We start from the raw sequence: 6,900 nt of genomic DNA on the forward strand, positions 1-6,900 counted from the left end.
TCCTTGTACACATTTCTCAAGGAAGATTCCCAGTGCATGCAGGATGTTCTCTGACTCTAATTCAGTAGTCACAGGTCTGCTGTGATTCTCTCATTCTTCCAGCTGGCAGATGATCTCCATCAGGCAGAAAGAACCACTTCCACAAAACCAGGTCTCCAGGGAGGGCCCTCAAGGTCACAGAGTGCTCTGTCCCCACTTCCTTCAAAAGCAGACCTTATCCCCATAAAGTATTTACACAGTTCCTCCCAATTTTCAGTACATTAAAGGCAAGCTTATAGAAAGTAAACATGCCTGTGTTTAGAGTGTAATCCAGGCTGATGTTGCATTCAGAACACTGGTTGCTGGGCCCACCTGGCCTTAGACAGGAAGGAACCCCAGATCCGAGGCTCTCTAGCTCAGTCTGTATCACTCTCTGCTTGCTCCTCCCATTCCACACACATCCTTTGGGGGTTGGTCATGTTTCTATGACTCTTTCCAAGGCCATTCTTGATTTTATTTTAACATGATTTCATCTGTATAAATTAATTTATTTAGGGGGTGTTTGAGAGATGCACTGTATAATAGTTCTAAGCTCCATACTTCTCTGGAGACAAATCTGAATGCAATTTAAGGATATGTCTGTGCACACCTGAGACAGTTCTGCAGCCAAGAGAGTGATAAAAGGATTAAGAGTCAAGGATGAGAGAACTTATTGGGAATCCTAATGCTTACCTTTGATAAGGTTGTAATGCATGGCTTTAATCACTGTTTTCCTGACTGTGGTATTTAACCAGACCTGAATTCCTTGTTGAATCCAGAGATTTGGACTGATAATGAAAAACGAAGATTTTTTCAGTCCAAATCTCTGGATTCAACAAAGAATTCAGGTCTAGTTAAATACCACACAATTGCAAGATTCTCTCATTTGGGTGTAAGATTCAGGAATTTGAAACCCTTCCACAATATGGCACCTTAGGTGCCTATATTTTCTTCTAGGTGAAGCTGCATCATAGCAATTCAGAGAAGAGGCTCAGAGACGCCATGTAGGAATCACATCATCACACACTCAATTCTTGGATTGCATTCATGTTTCCAATAATTCTGCATTGAACTTGATGAGCTCACAAGTTATAACTGGCACTGATTTAATGTGTTATTCCTTGAAGAAATCAGGAACATCATCTGAAAAGCTTTATTTTGCCACATTTGATTCTTCCACTAAAATTGTTGTCATTAGTAAATCTGCCAAAAATTTAGACAAGATAGTGCTGGTAATCCACAAAATTGAGAGGTCCTGAGGAGTGAATCTGGAAAATGATTAAGCATCATGGAATCAGTTGTACTGGGGTGAAATCCTGGCTCCCCCTCTAATCAGCTTCAGGACCTTGGACAAGTCACTCACAACTCCGTGCCTCAATTTCCTTCTCTATAAAGAGAGCTACAACAGTACTGTTCTAATTTGAAAGCTGCCTGAAAGCAATATACCAGACACAGAATGGTTTTTAAGAGGGGAATGTATTAAGCTGCAAGTTTACAGTTCTAAGGCTGTGAAAATGTCCCAACTCTGCAAGTCTATAAAAATGTCTAAATTAAAGCAAGGATATAGAAATGTTCAATTTATGGCATCTAAGGAAAGATATCTTGGTTCAAGAAGGCTGATAACATTCAGGGGTTTCTCTCTCAGCTGGAAGAAGGGCACATGGCGAAGTCTGCTAGCTTTCTCTCCTGGCTTCTTGTTTCAAAAAGCTTCCCCAGGTGCATTTTCCTTCTTCATCTTCAAAGGTCTATGGGTGTGTGGGATCTCGTGGTTCTCACAGTTTTCTTCAAAATGTTTCTTCTTTGAAAGGATTCCAGTAAACTAATCAGAACCACATGAAATGGGTGGAGTCACATCTCCCGATAATCTAAGGTTAATACCCACAATTGGGTGTGTCACATAGCCCTGGAGATAATCTAATGAAGTTCCAACCTACAGTGCTGAGTAGAAATTAGAAGAAATGGCTGCCTCCACATGATGGATCAGGATTAAAACATGACTTTTCTAGGGCACATAATCCTTTCAAATCAGCACAAATACCTTCCTCATGAGGTGCAGAAATTGGATTATTTGTCCACAATAATTTATTCCATTCATTCCCTGCATACTTCCTCATCCCACTAATTCTGGGCTTGGCCATGTGACTTGCCATAATGGGCTATGAGCAGATGAGACATTTGCCTCATGTGAGTAGGAGTTTTAGAGACTTTGCACATTCCATCAGCCCTCTTGCTCTGACCTTGGGATCATCGTCTATCAGACAGTGGCTGCTGCTTCAACCTGGATTCTAGAATGAGAAAGCATATGGAGCAGAGCCAAGCCAAGTTCTGCAGAACTGAAGAGTATCCAGAAATTCAAGGACTTTTAGAGTTGAAAATCAGAACTGTTTCTCATTTATGACAGGTGAGCACTTCTCAAATTAAGACAAAGATTGGGGCTAATACATAAACACACTTGTTTTTAAGTATCCTGATTAGATGAATATGGCCGTAAATAAATTATCTCAGTTGGACCAAATGGATCAGGGAAAACAGACAAAGGGTGCAGTCCCTGTGAAGTTCGATAAGCTCAAAAGGACCTATAATTAAATCTACAATTGGAGGTATTTCTCAAAAAGTTGTGGGCATAGGTATTGGCTTACGTGGAGTTGACTGCATACAGACTGATTGAAAACGAAAGCAGTTTTGCAGAGAAGTGCCTTGCCAAAGGCACCACCAGCCTAGATTTGAAGAGACTGTAACTGTTCAGGTCATAAAGTAACACTTGGGTGTACAGTTTTCTACAGATAAGAAACAATCTGCGATAGATTCTCAGCCATAAACAGGACTTCTTTTCCAATGCCCTCTTCAGAAGAGGCCAAGGAAGATCACAGAAAAGGGGGTGGTGTTCCAAGGGTGGAATCATGGGCCACAGAGAAGAATGGACTGAGGAGCTACTCTCTAGAAAACATAACCATGACAAGCTAAGAAGCATTCCCTACCATTCGGACGGAGGAAGGTGTCTCCCAGTCTTCCCATTTTTTAAGGTGGCCCTATTCTACCATTTTATTATGTTGGGTGTCTAGTGGAAGAAAGGAACAATTTGTTGTTTTAGTTCTTAGGACTGTGAACCAAAATAGTAAACGGACATATAGATCACCAGGTTTTGGACTTTCAAGCCTAGTGCCTGGTAGATTTCAGTATCTTGGGAAGAAGTAGAAGTATTTTGTGGGCGAAAGAGCAAAAGGAGGCAATTGCATTCTTTTCTCACAGTCATTTGTCCTCTTTCCAGCTCTGCCAACCTTCCCCTTTGATGGGGTAGATTTTAAGCTGGGTTATGTAAACTTGCTTTGGCCAGTGGGGCAAGTGTGCATGAGAGGTTTGTCATGTCTGAGCATGCAAGCCCTTTTGCTGCTCCAGAGAATGACTTCAACCTGAGTTTCAGAATGAGAAGACAGCAGAGCTGCAGACCCTCAGCCCTGGTGAAATACGAGCCTGCAATCAGTATTTGTGATCCACTGAGATACTAAAGTTCTTTGCTACAACAGCAAGAGATTACGGATACATGAGGATGTTTTGAGGATTTACATGCTGAGGCATGCAACATGCTCAGTACCAGGCCTGGCACATCCTAAACTCAAAATAAATTTAAATGCTGTCATTGGTGTAATTTCTATATCCCGATGTACTTAGCATACCTCTAGGAACAGAATTAGCACTCTTAAACATATATTGAGTGATTGAAGATGAATTATTAAGATTTCTTCCTTTTGTAAAGTTAAATAAGATGGCAGAGAATCACTTATCCAAATCCTTAGTGATACTGCTTGTAAATTTAAGGGATATTTTTTAAAAAGTCTATATTGAGCTATCTGGACTGAGGAAGCACGTACTGAACGATGGTTAAAGAACAACCAGTTAACATTTTTGCTCAATACTTTTTGCTCTCCTGAGATAAGAAATGCAAGTTTTCTGAAGTGAAAGAGTGCTGGAACTTATAAGAAACTCTTCATCTGCTTTTTTGGTGGCAGATGGTAAAACTGTATCTGATACAAATTCTAATCTAAAGAGCTCGATAAGACCTACAATACAGAGCAAGGACCTACCAGTTTTTCCCAGAATTTTAAAGAATGTCCCTCATGCTGACTTTTGAGATGTTGTTGATGAATTCTAAAATGATTTATTTGGGGAACTTAAAAAGCTCCTACAAGTAATAGACAGCTTATTTCAAAGCTTCAGTAGCTAAGAAGGAAGGGTGATAAAAGTGGACAATAAAAAATCATGGGGGAGGGCGGGCCGCGGTGGCTCAGCAGGCAAGAGTGCTTGCCTGCTATGCCGGAGGACCTCGGTTCGATTCCCGGCCCCAGCCCATGTAAAAAACAAACAAACAAACAAAATATAATAAAACAAGAAAATGTTTAAAGATGTTTCCCTTTCTTCCTCCCTTCCTTCCTTCCATCCTTCCTTCCTTCTCTCTGTCTTTCCTTCCCTTCCTCCCTCTAGAAAAAAAAAAAAAAAAAAAAAAAAAAAAAAAAAAAAATCATGGGGGATTTATTTGGAGCTCTTTAAAATGAAGATGACTCCTTAGAAGGGCAAACGCTTGTAAGATTTGAACTGACCCCTTGGAAAGTCCCAGGGTGAGCAAAATGCTTTCATGAACTTCCCTCATTCTGAGGCCTGTAAGATTTTAAGCCAATATCAAGCTGAGCAGTAAGAGTTTATGATTAGTTTTTCTCTTTTGAAAAAAATATTATCAATTGTAACAAATGGTCCACACCATTACATGGTATCAGTAATGATACGGTATATGGGAATCCTGTATTTTAAGCATGATTGTTTTGTAGACACACAACTTCTCTAGTAAAGAAAAAAAATACTTTTATTAGTTTCCTAGGGCTGCTGTAACATAGTACCAGATGCTTGGAGGCCAGAAGTCCAAAATTAAGGTGTCAGTGGGCCATGCTCACTTTGAAACCTGTGGAGAGGCTATTTCTTTGCCTCTTCTAGCTTCTGGTGTTTGCCAGCAATCCTTGGAATGCCTTGGCTTGCATCCCTTCCACTCAGCCTGTGTCTTCACGTGGCCTTCTCCTTATGGTCAGCTCCACCTCTGTGTCTCTGTATATGCCTTTTCTCCTTTTCTTACTAGGACACCAGTTACATGGGCTTAGGGGCCACCCAATTTGTCATGACCCCATCTTAACTTGATTACATCTGCAACAACCCCATTTCCAAATTAGGTCACATTCACAGGTGCCAGGGGTCAGGACTTGAACATATTGTTTGGGGGTCACAGTTAAACCCATAATAATACCACAGAACATTTATATAGTGAATCTAATTGAAAGGACATTCAAATCCATTTTTCTGTCATTCCCTCCAACAACCTCATGAGTCCATTACACAGACTATATTGTTATCTCTATTTAACAGAGAATATAAGCAACTTCCATGGCTAGTAAGTGGCAAAAACAGCTCATTCTGCCTCAAGACTATTGCTCCTTTTGGCATATAGTCAAACCTTAATAGAACCTACCAGTTGGCATCCAGTGTTTAAATGGCAGGATAAAGACATAGCTGACCCCTTCCATGCTGTCCTCTAGAAACATGAGACAGAGCTGAAGGATGATAAGTTATCTCAGCAGACCGCGAGGCAAGTAGAGGTGTAAGATGGTGCTTGATGCAAACTTGGACCCTACCCAGTATTTTTATCAGCAAGAAATCTAATGTTCCAATGTTTCATAGGTTGGTATGCTGGTTTGAAAGGATTATGCACCCTAGAAGAGCCATGCTTTAATCCTGATCCATCTTGTGGTGGCAGGTTCTTTTCATCCCTATTCAATGCTGTAGGCTGAAAACTTGATTAGGTTATCTCCATAAGGATGTGACTTGTCCAATTGTGGGTATTAACCTTGGATTAGAGGGAGATGTGACCCCACCCATTCCAGGTAGGCTCTTGATTAGTTTAATGGAATCCTTTAAAAGAGGAAGCATTTTGGAGGGTGCATGGGTAGTTCAGTGGTTAGAATGCCCACCTTTCATGCAGGAGACCTGGGTTCAATTCCCGGACCATGGACGCCCCGCCTCCCCACCAAAAAGAAGCATTTTGGGAAAGTCTTGAGATTCCAAGAGAGTAAAGCCATGAGGTGAGAGCCTCATGCAGCCAGAGACCTTTGGAGATGAAGAAGGAAAATGCCCCAGGGAGGGAGGTGGGGAGTTTCATGAAACAAGAAGCCTGAAGAGAAAGCCTGCAGATGCTGCCATGTTCACATGTGCACTTCCAGTTGACAGAAAAACCCTGAACTTCATCGGCCTTTCTTGAGTGAAGTGAACCTTGGTGCCTTAATTTGGACATTTTTATAGATATACTTTAATTGGGACATTTTCATGGCCTTAGAACTGTAACTTAGCAACTTAATAAATTCCCCTTTTTAAAAGTCACTCCATTTCTGGTACGTCGCATTCTGGCAGCTAGCAAACTACAACAGTTGGGGAATACCATCCAGCAGCCCAAGTCTGACACTTTCAATGGAAAAAAAAAAACATGTTTTACATTTGGGACTTAAGGAAAATGATTTCTGATAAATTTGAGAAGAATCAAAGAAAAGCAATAACCTCTGATGTGCTTTTCACCCTCTTGTCTTGAGTATATTGTTTTGTGACATCGTGTCCAAGCTTTACTAAATAGACCTTCTCGCTCAGAGTCCCTGTGGTTCTGAGGTGCTACAATTAGGGGTTGCTCTGCAGATGCTGCCAGACAATAAAAAAGGTCAGAAGTCACAGACGTGATTTTGACCCTTTGTCTTCTTCATTTGCTAAACCATGTGTGAAACGGGTGAGAAGGAAGATTCATTATAACCGAACTAATTCACACACAATGAAACTGACAGCACAAGACATTTTAACGGA

This window comes from Tamandua tetradactyla, chromosome 1 (assembly GCF_023851605.1).
Source record: "Tamandua tetradactyla isolate mTamTet1 chromosome 1, mTamTet1.pri, whole genome shotgun sequence".
Taxonomy (NCBI): Eukaryota; Metazoa; Chordata; class Mammalia; order Pilosa; family Myrmecophagidae; genus Tamandua; species Tamandua tetradactyla.